Source organism: Anoplophora glabripennis, unplaced genomic scaffold (genome assembly GCF_000390285.2).
Source record: "Anoplophora glabripennis isolate ALB-LARVAE unplaced genomic scaffold, Agla_2.0 scaffold219, whole genome shotgun sequence".
In the NCBI taxonomy this organism is placed as follows: Eukaryota; Metazoa; Arthropoda; class Insecta; order Coleoptera; family Cerambycidae; genus Anoplophora; species Anoplophora glabripennis.
The window spans coordinates 81,564-100,471 of NW_019416353.1; positions in this window are offsets into that span (position 1 = coordinate 81,564).

Here is an 18,908-nt window from a genome sequence, read left to right on the forward strand (position 1 = left end):
AGTTAACATACAGGATGTAACATTGAATGGAGGTCATATTTATACGGAGGTTACCCTTAACCTTTAAAAACACGTATCATTAGTTTGTTTTCCCAAATTTCGTGGGGAACATTGACTATATATTTTTAAAACTTTTTTTTTAATTAATTTTTATACCTCGCCGCTAGACAAGTTTTTTAATAAACAAGAACAGGATAAAAAATATCAGTCAGTTTTGTAATTCGTGTAAAATATAATATGTAGGTAGCTAGTCAGTGGCCCAATAATAATTTTCAAAAATATATGTTTAAAGGTGATTAAAAAACATCAACAAAATTGTTAAGGTATAGACGAAATATCAAATACTTTAGAAAGTTCTATTTCGAATATGAATGAATGCATTAATATCAGTTTTTCTTCCAGATTGAAACTATCAAATTTAAAAATTACTAAGTTGTTACTTAATAAAATTACTAGGCCAGAAGGAAAATGGACAATTGAATAACGTTAAAAAGAAAATTAATAACTATAATTATGATATTGTAAGCCGATAACGATACCCAAATACATAATACAATAAAATTTTGAAAATTATGACACTAAAATAGAGAACTCGGAGATCAGGTATGTGTTATAGAAAATGAAGGATACAATTTAACGTATAGAATAAGTTTTAGTACATAAAAGGCAAAATCGTTACATGATAACATCAATCTGTCAAAATAAATTAAATAATGCAAAATGTTAACTTAAATAGTTTAAAGAAAGCAATAATACACACTAGAAAGTTAAAATGTATAACATAGTACAACTTTGTAAAGATATTCATCATATAGGAGCTTTGGTTTGGGGAAATTTAAAAGATTTTGCGGGTAGATTCATCGTAGAACAAGAAAGAGTTGCACTTATAAATTAAATCTATGCAATAAACTAAGATTACAATTAAAGTTCATTATACATTTAGTCAATATTTATGAGTGGAATTAAAAATAAAGTTATTTAGATACTTTATATTCATTTTCAAAATGTCAAACCCATAATTCAACGTTGTGTAAAATTTATTGTGTAAATGATACTTCTCATATGTAAAATGACCTGTGTTGTGTTAAAAAGACCTTTTATTCATACAAGACTGTATTTAAATCCCAATTTACATTCCATTTAATGTAAAAACATTACTAGTTGTCAAGAAACGATGTCTCTGAAAATATTTTAGTCATTAGTTAATTTGTACAAGATAAAACTGGTCAACATAGTAAAACTAACTTAATATAAATTTTGTGGAACAAGACTAGTGGCACAGAATTAAGCTAAATAACATAATATGCTTAAATTTTGATAAATTAGCAAAACTGTTTAGAAACTTTATAAATCAACGTAATATAAAGATTTGGGTATGTAAATTTGCAGAAAATTATATAATTATATAGAATCCGAATATATCAGTGTCATGCTGCAAAAGACATACATAAAGCCATAATTCCAGTTTAAAAATTTCATAAGGTTTCAAACTAATGTTGCTAAAACAACAACCTCATTTGTTATCAATTTATAAAAACTGTTACAGGGCTTCTAGTAGCCAGTCTTTCATAATTTGTCGAACCATAAACATCGTTCAGTTACTCCTGAAATAAACAAAAGCCAGTCATAATTAAATAAATAATTGTTTACGTAGTTACCAGTTTTCAGTCGACACAAGTGGTATTTTGACAACTGTCAAAAGTGGAAAAATTTTCCAGCAGTCAAAAATTTCTCAACAGTCCAAATATTCACTGAGATTTATATAATGGGAATAAGTGTCATTTAAACAAAAATGCAAGGTATAAATTACCAATTAAAACTAGTGAAGTGCTGTGAGAAAACACAACGACAGGCAAGTGCAAACCTAATCAACCGTTAAAATATCAAGTACATGGTAACAGTTCGTGGATCCAGATCATACATACCACAACATCGACCAGGACGAGGTTCACTACAGCTGGATGACATATCCGGAACCACACATACACTCAAGTGATACGTGAGTCACATAATTATATAAATTAGCCAATTTAAAAATTTTCATCGTACGAATTCGTATATAACAATCTAACTTATAGCTATAAAAAAATTCTCTTTCAAAAATATCAAAGTCGACTAATTATCAAATTAATATAGTATAAAGTAGATTTAAGAATACAATTTTTCAATTGTCTGAAAAATTAAATATATTTTGTTAATTTTATGTTAAACACTATTTTTCATTTCGTTCATATATAATAAAAAAATTTAATGAAACACACCCTGAGAAAGAGCGAGCTTTATCTGAAATAATTTATAAGACTAGATCTTATTGGCGCCTGGGTAAAATAAAAATTTAAAATTAAAATCACTTTCAATCTCACATTCACACATCAAAAACATAACACTATACATATATATTCTTCAGGTCACACTACACCATAAAGAGACAACTTCAATTAAATTAGCGACTAATTCGTGGTTACACCTACGTTTAATGCAAGATAGTGCGATAATATAACGGCATTAGACGTAAGTGGGGCCCCAGCATAATAGTAATGTGCATCGATACATATGCTCAAAATGTCCACCATTTTCGATGCACGCACGACAGTTTCCAATTTTCGCGCACTCGTCAGAAAACACCTCAAGAAAAGGAAATAATGGTACGCAAAAACCACTCCGACACGGTCGAATTCAGATACCAACTTAGTTGCATATTGGTGGTTGCTGGACACCCTAGTACCTCGTGTTAATAAACCGCCACGTCGTTGTCACAATGTTTGATATGAATTTTATTGAATTTTAAATTTATTACAACGCCAATTACTTTTTAGAATTAAGCATAAAGAAGTTTAAAAAAGTGATTAACATTGTATTTTATGGTATTTTATGCACGCAGTTATGTCAATATTCCTTAATTAATCAAACTTTTGTACATCAAGTTGAAGATATTGATAATTTTTTTCTCGGAAATGGTTTTGTTTATTTTAATGTATTCTATCGCCTGTTAAAATTAAGGCAGTGAAACTTCTAACACCCTGTATATAACCAGAAGCTTGTGGTACGGAAACTAATACAATAATATTTTTTGTTTGCTGTATTGTTTGCTGTTGTATTCTCCTTTGTTTAAAAAAATAATTCCAAAACTAACTTATGTCACGTTGAAGCTGATTGATTTATATGTTTGAAACATTAGTTTTGTTCGTAGGCTTCCAAGGCTGTCGTTAATGGTTGAATGATTTCCGGGCTGTTGTCACGTCATCGATTTACAACTCTTGACGTTTCGAGAGACTTTTAATAGTAACTTCCGAAGAAGAGAGCGATACATCTCTCGAAACGTCAAGGGTTGCAAATCGAAGACGCGACGTGGCAATCAGCCCCGAAATCATTCAACCACTGTTTGAATCATTGTCGTCACTGATGACGAGCATTGTTCGTATACAGCAAATATTGTATTTTTAAATGAATAAAACTCGAGAGGAATTTATTACGAAATATTTTTTGTCGCTAGTGAAACATTTACACCGTAGATAAGGAAATATCCATGTTTCTAGAACAAACCTGAATTAATGTTAAAATTAGGATATAAAAAATAACACGCACACTTAATAATTTTAGATTTCGATTGTTCAACTGATAATAAATTTCAGAGGAAAACATAATACTTATTTATCTTAGGTAGGTACCTCAAGCAAAGTTCCCAAAATATGTGACATATTCGGTAGGTAGGTATGTCATATTTTATTATCAATAAGCTCTATAGCTCCTATAATTAACTGATTTATGAATTTGTTTTTATTGAAGTTAATTAAATCAACAGAATATAACGCTAGTTTATCTTTTTAGACATTTACGTTCAATGAAATGAAGCTACAAATATATGAGACGGGTGTAATTGAAAAGATTTTTAAATGGAAATTAAAAGCTATTAATTCGTAAAATTAGCTGAAAAATATGAGGATAAATATTTTCCGGTTAAATTTTAATCCTATCCATTATTTACTTCTCTAGCATAATAATTTTTAGACTTTATTACTACTCTAGTTTATACCTTCGAGCATATACTCCTAGAGTAGAGGCAGCCATCAGTGCTGAGAAAGTGCGACTGGTGTGCGAGAGAGAAAGGAGAATAAAAGGACATGCTATCTCTCTCGATCCGTGAGCTGGATTGGTGGGTGCGTGATCCCCTCCTTGCCAATGACCGTTCTGCACCTAAGCCCCGACCAATCAGCTCGCGGAGCGAGAGAGATAGCATGTGCTTTTCTTCTTATTTCTCTCTCGCACACCAGTCGCGCTTTCTCAGCACTGAAGCCTGCCTCTAGAAGTACTCGTATATGCATGCAAAAACTACTGTTCAGGAACAGTCTTATTTTAAAGCAAATTAGATTCATCCTATTCTAAATAGCAACATTAATTATGACCTCAACTTCAACGTGTTTTAAACTTCTTGGAGTTTTATAAGAAAATATAAAACAAAGGAGAACTTAATTTATAAGTAGTCTGTTCAGATGGTAAGCGTTTAATGCAATTTATGTCAAAGTTGTACGTAAAATACAAACTGAATAAATACAAATTTTCAAGTTTTGTAAGCTTACAAATTAATTTGTGAACAATGGAAGTAAACTACTTAGAAGATTATGAATTCCATTTGCTAAATATTGTAATACCATTCTGAAAATGTTAACAGGTTCTCGATTGTTTCTATCGACTTTAATCGTTAATTTGTTTGAGATATTCTCTTCAGATTTTTTTCCTTTTCTTATAATTTATAATATTGAATAAAAGGTAACCGTTTTTTGTGCCGCATCTTTAGAATGTCGGTTATCTTAAGAAATACAAGGTTGGACATTTGTTTATTTTCAAATCGTTTTCATAGATGTTCTTCTAATTAATAAATCTGATACCCATCACGCTTTCTTTATGTGAAAATTCCATTTCCAGTTCTCTAAACTTTAACGTTGCCAATGAAAATTTAACTAAACTGACAAAATTTAGTTAGGGGCAATATTTGGATGTTCTTTTTCAAAGCAGTCTCGAAAATGGATAATTGGGTATTTAAATATAAACAAAAATAGAAAGTACACCATATCATATGATATAAAAGTTGAATATTATGATAACTAAATCCTGCTTCATTCAGGAAAAGGACAGAAGATAAGAAATGTGGACTCAATGCAATGTATAAATAACCACTTGCACTTCGGTTGATAACCTTTCTGTCAAAGAGAAATGGATAATGGAGATTTAGGAATTTTTAAAAATTATCTAAACTGCCAGGTGATGGCAAGAGCCATTTGTCTTGCACTAACTTGCTCTTGGATTACGATCAACTTCGTCCATAAGAGGAAATATATCTTTATATCATCGCAAACTATGAAACCAGTTACCATCTGTCAAACTATAATAGTGGTTCATATCAGTTATTTCTTCTACTGAAAATTATTTTAGGCAATATATCATATAAAAACCCAATTTCTAAAACTGTTCAGTATCAGCTGACATTTTAAATTCACTTGAAACTTTTCTAATAGAAGCATTAGTGTTATTCATAACTTCGTCTGCTGCTTTTTGAGAGATGTCCATTCATTTTGACAGCAATCTGAATAATGAAGAAAATGAATGTTTGTCAGTAGATTAATCAAATATAGTTACATGCCAGTTTGAGTATCGACACCATCAAATACTGTTTAGTCTGAGTAACTTAGAATTAAAAAAAAGATTCATTCCACAAAAACCTTTTCTCGTTTTTCCTTTTTGGTTATTTTATTCACGTGTAAATTTTTATTAGTAAGAAATGTTCCCAATATACATTCTGACCTGAATAAGTGAAGTAATTTGTTGTTCAGCAAAATATTAGCTTTGTATTTAAACACAATCTTTTAAGAGATTATACTTTTTTCTTTCACCCTTATCTATCTAGGTAGGATTGACTATAGTCCACATTGGTCTAATTTATTTTTAAGAAATCTAGCAAAATTAAAATAAGTTTGTAACTACTATTTGTCTCATTGTAGTAACAATGAGTTTCATATCACAATAATGACTGCCGAAAGAAATTATAATTTTTAAAATACTTACCTGACGATACTGAGAACATATTTGTTTCAATTATATTGTATTTATAAGTTATTAAGTTAATTTACATAAATTCAAATGATTTTCCAAAAAATCTTATCATATAATAATTCTTTTATTCCAAAAATCTAGGTACCTATGTAAAAGATATCCAACTTCATATAACTACAAAAATCCTTTTTTGTTTTCAAAAGTGTTGTGTTTTATTTATAATTTTGTTCTTTCTTTCTTGTTTTTTTTTTATATATAGTTTTGTTAATTAATAACACCGGCACACAAAATAAAAAAGTGGTCTGTACCTTTCATTTAATCCAATAGGTGGTATGTATATTAACGTGCTGAATCCGAATCTGACTTTCGTTTAGCGCAAACATTCCCAAAATGTTGAGTAATTATCAAAAAATAGTGAAACTTCGCCGAAATCTGAAGTCATTTAAGATGTATCCCCACAAATTTTACAAAAGTCGCAACATAATAGCGAAAAATCACCAAAAATAGTGAAAAATTGCGAAAAATCACGTTAGTGAGTTCAAAAAAAATTGAACAAATTTTTTCTGACCTTGATCAAGTGTGTTTCTTATGTATTTTGAATTTGAGTCTGAAGTCTATTAACTGTACACCCAAACAGATTTTGCAAAAAACACAAAAAAAGAGAAAATATAGAAAGAGGTTTTCTAGATTGGACCAAGTGTTCTCCTCATAAATTTTGTAGAGTCAAATTCGAATCTAAAGTCTGTCAAGCTTCATCAAAAATCGCAAAGTATCGCAAAAAATGGAAATCGTGAATTTCAAAATATATTGAATAACTACACTAGGCACAGAAATTAAGGGATATTAAAAAAAAACAAAAAATGTTGGTTGATTTTCAAGGAGCTGTAACTTGGAGGGAAATGGGCATGCGTATCCATTAATACCAGAACACAGTTGGTAATCATTCCCGGAACATTGACTGCCGAGAGGTACATCACCGAAATCCTTGAACCACACGTCCTGCCCATGCGTACAAATATGAGGAGTCGTTTCATTCTCATGCAGGATAATGTTCGTCTCCATACAGCAAAACGTACGTGAAAGTTTCTTCACGCCAACAATCTGGTAACTCTCAATCGCCCACCTATGAGTCCCGACTTGAACCCCATTGGGCTTGTTTAGGACATGCTCGGGCGGCGATGACGACGAGATTATCCGCAATTACAAAATCACCATCAATTGACCCAGGCTCTTTTACAAACTTAGCAACGATTTACGCAACGAGACATCCGGCGGTGCATAAATATGCGAGACCGCTTAGAACCGGTGATCAGGAACAGAGGCGGCAATACCCGATATTAAATTGTGATCTGCAACGTCAAATCAACCATTTTTTTGACGTTTGTGAAGCTTGTGGATATGTTAAAGAAAATTTTGAAAAAAATAATTTTTTAAAAAAAAATCTAATCTCGTTATGATACTGGTCATAACGGGAGATAGACAAATAAATAAATAACTCGTCAGGTTACAGAGAGAAGAGAAAGAGAAACCGCTGCATTGATCATTCGAAGAGAAAATAGTTCGTTACGAAATAAGAAAAGTATAAGAGCAACGTCAAAGAAAGCCTGGCTCGAGTCAGTCGAATTTATTTCAAAGTAATTCATGAGATTTGTTCAAGATTTTTTGGGAATCACAATTCAAATTCTACTCGACAAAATTTATGAGAAGAAAACTTGATACAATCTAGAAAACCTCTTTCTAAATATTCTCAATCTCATTAATATAACTTTTTGTCATTTTCAGATATTTTCTTGCGTTTTTTTGAAAAATTGTGGGGGATGCAGCTAATAAACTAATAATAAATAACTAATTTTTACGAATTTTTTTGCGCTCACTAACGTGATTTTTGGCGATTTTTCGCTATTTTTGTTGGATTTTCAAATTTGGATTCAAAACATCAAAATACATAAGAGACCCACTTGATCAAGTTCAGATCAAATTTTTTCGAATTTTTTTGGGCTCACAACCATGATTTTCGGCTTTTTTCACTATTTTTTGCCAATTACTCAAAATTTTGGGGGTGTTTGAGCTAAAGGGACATCAAATTCGGAATCAGCACGTCAAAATATACAGCGTGTCCACTAGTGCGGGAAAGTCCAATATCTATGTTAAAATATATGGATTTTTCTTTTTACTGTGTTGCCACATTTCTTGGAATGTACAAATTAAAAATATATTCAACTATACAGGGTGTTCCACTTTTCCTGGACAGACACCAACTTTGGTTTTTTAAATGGAAACACACAATTTTTATATTTTTTCGGATTCTGCATCAAAAATAAAGGGTACTTTGTGTAGAATAGTTCTATTCAAATATTCACAGTTTTTGAGATATCTCGCTTGAAAGGTTTTTCTAGTCGATATTGGCTGCTTACATTTTCTGATACTGACAGGTTATACTAATAGCTACTAAGCCCATTTTTTTATCAGATGTTTAGTAAGGATGACTCTTCCGAATCATGCTCCAAAAACTGGCCTGCGTTATACAGGGTGACCAAAATATCATGTCAAAATTGCCAATTGAAAAATTGAAAAATCTCGATTTTTTTAAATGCAACGCCCTGTATATTTTCATACCATGAGATGCAGAATTAAATTCTCTACAACTTTGCTATACCTGCTCCTATACCAAAATTCATTAGTTTTTCATGAAATCTCATTTCTATGAAAAAATGCGAAGTTTACAAATAGCTTATATGTAAAATAACGTAGTAGGCTCCTGTCAAATGATAATCTGGAAAATTTTCGATTCACATAAGGTTTAATAGAAAGAAAGGTTTAATAGAAGAAGAGAAGCCCATGGTAACTGTTTATTGGCAAGTCGTATTTACCAAGCTAATAATCCAGATTTACAAAGATATCCTCGTACAAAGTGTTTTGTAAAACTGAAGGAGAGGTTTGAAAGAACGGCAAATGCAAATTATGAGAAGACAACAAGAACACACGCATGTGGTAATCAGGATAGTCAAATTGACATTTTGGAATGTGCAGTCCAAAATCCATCTACAAGTGTCAGAGAAATTAGTGATGAAATTAGTATTTCCAAAAGTGTGGTTAATAGAACGTTAAAGAAAAACAACTTCCACCCCTATCATTCTGAGCATCACCAATTCTTAACACAGCAAGATTTTCAGAAGCGAGTACAGTTTTGTGAGTGGGCAACTATAAAGCTACAACAAGATGAATTTTTTTTTCAAAGGTGTTATTTACTGACGAGTCATCCTTTGCCAATACTGGTCGAGAGAGTCGACATAATTATCACCATTACGCCGATCATAATCCCAGATTAATAAGACAAGACGATCATCAACACCGCTTTAAAGTCAACGTTTGGGCGGGAATATGCGGAGAATATGTCATTGGACCACATTTTCTTGAAGGAAACTTAACTGGTAATGGGTATTTGCAATTTTTACAAAACGACTTGCTCCAATTGCAGGGACAAATTCCTCCGGATGACTTAAACAGTCAGTGGTTTCAACATGATGGTGCCCCTGCACATTCCACATTGGCGGTAAGTTTTCTCATTATGTAAGTTATGTAAATTCATAGAAAAACTGTTTCAGGTTAGAGAATACTTAAATGATTTGTATCCAGATAAGTGGATAGGTAACCAATTCCATGGCCTCCCCGATCCCCAGACCTGTCTTATCTTGATATTTTTTATGGGGCTATATAAAAGACAGGGTGTATATGAAACTCCTCCGGCAGATGTAGAAGATTTACGGGAAAAGATAAGAAATGCTTTTTTGACCCTAACTCCGGAAATGCTGCGAAATGTGTCAAGCAATTTTCGTCGTAGAATTGCTCAATGTCTATAGAAAAATGGTAGACATTTTGAGCGGTTACCTGTTAATTACCAATTTAACTAGGTCTTTATAACTTTTGTTAGAAATACTGTTCTAGAGACTGCATGCGTGTGTTCTTGTTGTCTTTTCATAATTTGTATTTGTTGTTCTTTCAAACCTCTCCTTCAGTTTTACAAAACACTTTGTACGAGGATATCTTTGTAAATCTGGGTTATTAGTTTGATAAATACGACTTGCCAATAAACAGTTACCATAAGTTTTACTAATTATTCTATTATTTATTTACTAATTCTTCTTTAGAGTAATTCATTTCACAATTATTACTGTCGCTTTTGTATTAAACCTTATGTGAATCGAAAATTATCCAGATTATCCTTTGACAGGAGCCTACTACGTTATTTTACATATAAGCTATTTGTAAACTTTTTTTCATAGAAATGAGAAATCATGAAAATTCTGCAACTCATGGTATGAAGGTATACAAGACGTTGCATTTAAAAATATCGAGATTTTTCAATTTTTCAATTGGCAATTTTGACATGATATTTTGATCACCCTGTATAACGCAGGTCAGTTTTTGGAGCATGATTCGGAAGAGTTATCCTTACTAAAGATCTGATAAAAAAATGGACTTATAGCTATTAGTATAACCTGTCAGTATCAGAAAATGTAAGCAACCAATATCGACTAGAAAAACTTTTCAAGCGAGATATCTCAAAAACTGCGAATATTTGAAAGAACTATTCTACACAAAGTACCCTTTATTTTTTATGTAGAATCCGAAAAAATTATAAAAAATGTGTGTTTCCATTTAAAAAACCAAAGTTGGTGTCTGGCCAGGAAAAGTGGAACACCCTGTATAGTTGAATATACTTTTAATTTGTACATTCCGAGAAATGTGGTAACACAGTAAAAAGAAACATCCGTATATTCCTCCTTTTAACATAGATATTGAACTTTCCCGCACTAGTGGGACACGCTGTATAAAGCCCATTACGTCAAATCAAAGGTTCAAACCACATTTTTATTTTGTGTGCCGGTGTAATTAACAATAAATTAATTACATTTACAAGAAGACAGTTTGAAATAGGAACATCAAAAATAAAAAATGTTTTTCTGAAAGATTACATTATTTGATGATTTAAATATGCTATGTTTTCCAATTAATAATATTTGGTTTATAATATACTCAGTTAAAACCTTTTGTATACCTTAGTGTTAGCTTTTATATTTATTATATCTAATAATACTTATTTTATTATTAAATAAGACATACATTTTTAAGAAATGTTTTTTTCAATTAAAACCCTGTTCCATCCGACCCCGGACGTGAAGTACCCTTTTAAAATATCCTATAATGTTGGTCCATGTAAACAGATTGTAGAGTTTTTGAGACAAATACTAATGGATTTAAACTAACTCAAGTATTTAGTTAAGAAATATGGAATCGTGCACTTAACTAGCCTCTTTTGGGAAAGGAAAATACGGAAGAGTGCCATTATGCCGTCCTTCCAGAATATTCGACCCTAACGGTCGAGTTACCTTTTTCCATTATGTTATATTCTTATGCAAATAATGAGAACTAAAATTTTATTTTAAGATAAATCGATAGGGAATAACCTACTTAAAGATCCATCCAGAAGTGAGGTACTGAAAATAAAATAGAATGTACTGACGATTTTCTAAATCCATATCATAATTTAAGGATATTGTTATTTGGATAAATTTAGACCAAGAAACCTTAACGAATCAAGCATCTAAAACCACTGGTTTTCGAGATATATGGCGTTGAATTTTAAAATACCACATCTATCCAAATATATCTAAAGATTCTTAACGTAGAAGATTAACGATTTCTGAATTAGTTTATGATTCACTCTTCTGTTTTCCAATCTATTGGAATAAAGAGATACGCCAATGACTTTTAATTACACAGGTCAACATTTGATCTAAGCGGGAACACCGTAATCGGTATGGGCTACTAGGGGTTTTTGGGGTAGCTGATTACGATGAGAGGGTCAGTTAACCTCCATCACGTCAGGTGCAAAGTAATTTGAAGGTCAAATGCAGAAAAAGCCATGAGAAAATCTGAAAAAAATCATGGATATGTTTTTGAGGTCGGACAATCCGAATCTTTGGTCAGCTAAGCTCCACGAGGTCAAGGTCAAGGTTATTTAGAGGTCAAATGCAGAAGACATGATAAAATGTGAAAAAAATCATACTTATGTTTTTGGGGTCAGGAAATCTGAATCTGAGGTCTTTGAAGTTCCAAAAGGTCAAGGTTAAGGGATGAAGTAATTTTTGAAAAAATCTGAAAAAATGATGCTGGATTAAGATGAATCCAGACGTTTTTATGTCTAGAATATACAAGTTACTTCTGAGGATACTTATTGGGAGCTGTGTCAATTCTTTTTTACTTTTCGCGTCATGGTACTGTTAGCTACCTTTTATGCTTCACTTGTGAGCTCAAACTTGATTTGTAGTGTGATCTGTAATGTTACTTTTTTGCAATATGGTACTTTTTTTATTAAACCCTAGTAAGGCAAAGTAGCAAGGCTCATAAAATTCCGGTTTCGTACATGAAAATTTATGTGTGGTTGCACCCAGGGCACCTCCACGCGGTGACGGTGGGCAACGGAGTTGTTTCACTATCCGGCGAAGTCCCTGGGTGATGGCTTTCATGCCGTCATGGCAACCGCACATAAACAAATTACGAGACAGGGCTTAGACCCAGAATCGGCGGCTGGTCAGGGTGGGAAAGCGGGCTCGCAGGCGTCGTCATCATGCGACCGTAGCTCTACATCGGTGGGAAACTTGGCCGATGTAGAGTCAAAAGCTAAAAGTCAAATCAAACTTTTCTCTTCCTTTCTTGAAACCACCCCGCGGAACCGCAGTCAAGCATTACTTTTCGAAGTGAAGATAGGATAAATGCCTATTCTACACGTTCGCTCTTCTGCGTTCTTCTGCTCTCAGTTTCTTTATTGCAGTTGCTGCGAAACTTGCTCAGCTGACTAATTTATTGGCGAAGACAACATCACTTCAATCATACTCTCTGGATCCTCTATTCTTCCAACTGTGTTCAGAAGAAATCAACTTCGCCATATGCTCTTCTACACCAGCTACCGATAACTTTAATCAATCGGTGCATCCCTCTTCCATTAGATGATTCCTTTCATCTTATTTGCCATAGATTCATGGTCTGGGTCTTATTTTCCTAGGATATCTCAATTTTGATAGTTTGGTTGCTTTCAACGGAAATTGTTTGTTATTTCTTTTACTAGTAGCTATATAGATGCCTCTTCTGCTAGTAAGCATGTAACCTCATACAAGATAGAACGGTAGCCACATATAACCCACAGAAAATGTTCTTCGATATACTGATTTTATGGTATTATTGTCGGATCAGTGATATGTAACTGAATAAGCGCGATGATTCAAGCGAAAGTACTTTAGGTAGTTTTGTTACTTATCTGTGATATATGAGTGAGTGAGTTCCACATTTCGAGCGAAAGTGCGTGAAATCAGTATAAATCTTGTAAAACAGTTGCTTATATATGCAAATATATAGACACAAGTAAGAAGTAAGGGTTTATATAAAAAACATGAAGAATAACAACTAAAAAATGTTATCGGTTAAAAATTTTCTTTTGAACTTGACCTTTCAATACCTTGACCTTGACCTTGTGGAGCTTAGCTGACCTCAGATTTGGATTCTCCGACCTCAAAAACATATCCATGATTTTTTCGGACTTTTCCATGGCTTTTTCTGCATTTGGCCTTCAAATGACCTTGACCTTGAACCTGACGTGATAGAGGTTAACTGACCCTCTCATCGTAATCAGCGACCCCAAAAACCCCTAGTAGCCTATACCGATTACGGTGTTCCCGCTTAGATCAAATGTTGATGTTATTTTAAAGTTATTCACTATATACCGGGTGTCGCATTTTAATAGATACACGTAAATATCTCGTCAGAGAAGCCACCAATCGAAAAATATCCTAAAGTAAAAGTTGTTCAGTTCACTGGGGGAAACCAGATGCTTATCTAGGATTTGACCTTGACCTCACCTTGAAGGTCAATTGAAGGTCAACTTCGGTGTTTTAAATGGTATCCCCTATTTTTAACCTTGGCAATGGATTCAGCAGAAAATTTTACATCCGGGCGTGATCACAACTTTGACCTTGAGGTCAAAGTTCAGGTAACAACGGGTTTAAATAATTCGTCACCCTTGAAGCAGTCTCGGAATAAGACGTTGACCACCAGAATCGATGGGATTTAGATCAAGGTACTCAATCACGACCTTCGATTCGTCCTTGACCTCCACTTTGCCAAGGTCATTTGAAAGTTGACTATAAAAATCGACCTTCACCTTTACAAACGTTGCGAAAGATGTTCGGGATTGAATTTGAAGGTTCACTTTGTTTTCTTTTATGTCAGGCCGTGTATTACTTTGATCAGATCTGGGGAAAACGGTAAATTTGTATCTAAGTACGCTGCAAAGTAAGGGATTAAATAAAAAGTTCATTTTAAGATCAGGTGAAGATTTAAATCCACAATACTAACGTAATGACTACATAATTCAATGGCTCACAAATAGTGTGATATTTTTATTTTTTCTCAATTTTTCACCGTCAGTCAGTTTTACTGTGTAACGTACTCAGACATCTCTTTTTTCAGTTCTCAAGCGAAGTTATACCTTCGTTGAGTAACAAGATATTTTTATCATTCTTCCCTCACACGTTCATAGCATTATTTTTTTCTACAATTATTATAGTCGACCTTCAAATGACCTTGACAAAATGGGGGTCATGGACGAATCGAAGGTCGTGATTGATTTACGTCTCATCGATTCTGGAGGTCAACATCTTATTCCTAGGCTGCTTCAAAGGTGATGAAATATGGGAAATGGGAAGATGCACAAAATGAGTAAGATTTTAGAGCTAAAAGTATAAATTTGATCGTAGTAGCAAACTGTCTCAACTCAACAAAATATATGTATCCACTTATGTCTTTGGTACATAATTTTTTTTTGTGGGGTTGGTCAAATATGGTCATGGATATTTGAATCAATTGATCTCCTTTTAAAACATCAACATATTTTGTATTGGATAGCAGTAGCTTTTAGAGCCTTGGCCCAGATTGACTATTTTGTCTACAATGATCCAAGAAACAATTTCTAAAAGTTATAGCATGAACTGTAAATGTACTGTACATACGTTGAAATACAGAAAGAACAATTTTCAATGTTCATTATAAGCAGCATTTTGTTAGTTACCCGATGTCACATAGCATTTGAGAATTAAAATGTTTGTCGGAGTTGCGTTTTAAAAAATAGAAGCTTAGTTAATTTTTTCTATAATTAGGTTTTCATAAAATATTTTCCATATTTTGCTATCTAAATTTTGTTCCGCCGTATCATAGATGTTCGGAAAATTAAACAATTATGAAATGAATGGAACAGAGGGTAACTTGTTTGGTGTAATGTAGAAGTAAGGATGCCATCAAGATGTATACTGTAATTTAATATATAATTTCCAACCACTCCAACTCCAAAGTTTTAAATGTCAGCTTACCCTTTATAATATATCACATTAAAAGCTGAGTACTACAACATTAAGAATTTTTTTTTTTTGAGAAGTTTTGGAATATTTATTTTTTAAAGTTAATATTAGATTAGGAATAATTTCAATAACGGTTTTGCCCAAAATGTTCCGAAGATATATAAGCACATAATAGAAATTACTTTACAAGATGCTTTCTAAGTCTATGTGTTACCTTCAGCGAGTTGTTTATTGGATCATTTTAACTCGAATAATCTTAACAAATTATAAGTCCATACCCTCTGATTTTTGCGATAATGATGTTGCCTTACTATTAAACATGTTGTTAACGCCGTTCTTGGTGGTGAAAACTCGAAATATTTGAAATTATTCAATTTTCGTGGCTGAAAACATACATAGGTATTGAATTTTCGAAACCGAGAGAGCTGCACCAACCAAATTCGGACAGGACATAACTAATACTATGCGAAACATAGCCTTACTGTTAAAAATGTTGTCACCGCCGTTCTTGGTGGTGAAAATTCGAAATATTTGGAATTATTCAATTTTCGTGGCTGGAAACATACATACATAGGTATTGAATATTCGAAACCGGGAGAGATGCACTCACCAAACTTGGACAGGACGTAGCTAATACAATACGAAACATTGTCCTATTGTTAAAAATGTTGTCACCGCCGTTCTTGACACTGAAAATTCAATTGGAATTATTCAATTTTCGTGGCTGAAAGCATACATATGTATTGTATTTTCCAAACCGAGATAGTTGCATTATTCAAATTTGCATTTTGAAAATGTTGTCACCGCCGTTCTTTGTGGTGAAAATTCGAAATATTTGGAATATATCCTGAGTTTTATGCCACGTTGTAGAAAACTGGCGGCGCCTTATTTTTAGTTGATTTAAATAATTTTCATCCACCCCGTTTATTGACAGTGCCCCTTAATTAGTAACATTTGTTGCGACGCATTACTGCAGGCCAGTTCAGCATTTGCAAAAATATGCATATTTTCTTTTTTTTTTTCTTTTTAATAATAAGTAGCTATATGTTAAATTTTGATGTACCTACTATCAACAACTTGGAAAAAAAGTAGCACTGTAAGATGATATTTTTTTAATCTACGTTCCATAAATACAGTGGTTTTACAACAATAGTTAAAGCACTGTGGTCTAAAATGATAGATTTTTTTTCTTTTGTTAGTTTTACACTATTTCATCAGTAATAAATTTATTTTTTAATTGGTGATGCAAAACCATTGAAAGATTTGGCGGAGAAAATTACCTGCGCTTGTTTTAATATAAACAATAAAGGAATTAAGAATGTGTTAATTTACCAATTTTACTTTAATTAAACTTAAAAATTGTTTTATGGGAAATGAAACGAGTCCGTAATTCATATTTAAAATTTAAATTTGCTTTAATTAAAAGTATTCTTTCTACTTGGCGGACTTCCAGTCGTTTAATTAAAATTTATTATTACATTCGCTTTGCAGTGAAAAAGATTCTCTAATAACACTAACCAATGTTAATATCACACAACTGAAAAAAATTGCCTTGAGGATCTCAGGCTTTATGTAAATTGTTTTCAGTTAAATTTCAGCAACAGATTTGTTATCATGGCCTGAAGTTAAAAATATATTTGGTCACTTGTCCATTCAAACAGTGACAATAGTATTAGCATTATTGATATAAATACACGATACGGATATTTATAAATGTTCAATGTATGTTAGAAGTATAAAGGAAAGAGTTATCACAACATTAATTTATTTTGTGAAGAGAAATATTTGCAAAAATTACAATGCTAAAGAAAAATTGCATACAAGAAGAGTTAATTAAAAAGTAAAGTTTGTATTGGTGTCAATTGTTATTTGGATTAAAAGATATACAAGACTTTTATGTTGATATACTCAAATTTGATTTCAACTCGTCACTAGTTGTAGTTTTATCTTTTGAAAAGTATGTTTTCACTTACTGTTGAACATTTACGACAATACAAATATAAGGTGCAACTGATCAGTTGCACTCAAATGTAACACTGACTATGAAAATATCTGAAAAAATGTTCTTAACACACTTCAGAAGGAAAGAAGGATCAGAATGATGTACCTAAACTAACAATAAGTGAATATATCCAAAGGCCTTATTCAAAATATTTTTTTGCAAGTTGCGAATTGTTAGTCCTTCCCACCCAATCCATCGCCTCACTGCTAGGTCATTTGCTGTCTAAGTAAGTTTAAAATTATAAGGACTATACTATGGTGATCACTAGAGAAAATTGTGGTATGTGCAGTGGATATAATAACTAAGGGCCACTCACTAGTTTAGTTCATAAAACATTTTTATGAGATCGAATCTTTTTTGCATCTCAGTGTGAAAATGTGTCTTAATCTGAGTAGACAGAAGGCGCAATATCACATTCTTATTTAGTCTGTAGTTTTACTAAACACATTACAGACAGCATGATGGCGTAGCAGTCTCACTACAAATATGTTACCTCTAAACTAAATCAATTAACATAGTCGATTAACATTAGTACATTGTGTAACGAGTGAGGAAAAGTTGCCAATAGCGCCACGCGGGCGCAGTTGACGCACGAACGAAGCGAGTGCGAAAAGCGCTCAAGTGGCGCTATGGCAACTTTTCCGAACGAGTTGCACATACTATTTTCTATCACAAGTGCGAGTCGTTATGGGACCTATAGCGTAGGGGGTTATGTGCACGGAAAGTGCCAGATAGTATAACAGCGTGATGTTATTTTCATAGCGCAACGCTCCAGCGTTGTACTATCTGGCCCTTTCCGTGTACATAACCCCCTACGCTATAGGTCCCATAGCGAGGGCGCGTGATAAAAATCATTAAAATGTTTACTAAGGTTGTAATGTAATATAATGTAATTTTAAATATACAGGGTGTTCGCAAATTTCACCGACAACGTTTAACTACATATTCAAGATGATAAATAAATACGATCTACAAAAAAAGTTAATAGTGCAGCGATTTGAAGAGTCTATTGTGTCATTTTTTTTTTACGTAGAACCAGGTCAGACATTGTATAGTAGGATCGTATTCGATGCAAAGTAGAGCAAAAAGTTGTCGGTCTTTTATCAATGGAAAATCGTGTCATCATTTTTAGGAGGCGTAAGATAAATCATTTCAAATTTAAAATGAAATTCAATGTAAAATCTGAAATACCGCTGCATACGCACTGTGTTCTGGTAGTAGCTGTAGTCGCCCAGGTGCATCGAGTGTACGAACTGGTCGGTTATACGTCAAATACTAACCTGGCGAGCTTTGCCGTCAATTAGAGAGCGCTTCCAAAAAACAAGTAAACAACAGTGGCGCGTACAGAGGTAAAATGTAGTACATATGTGGAATTTAGGAAACAAATTGGATTTATAATAAATTACATTTAAAATAAATAGTTTATGAGAATAAAGGAATTTTTGTAG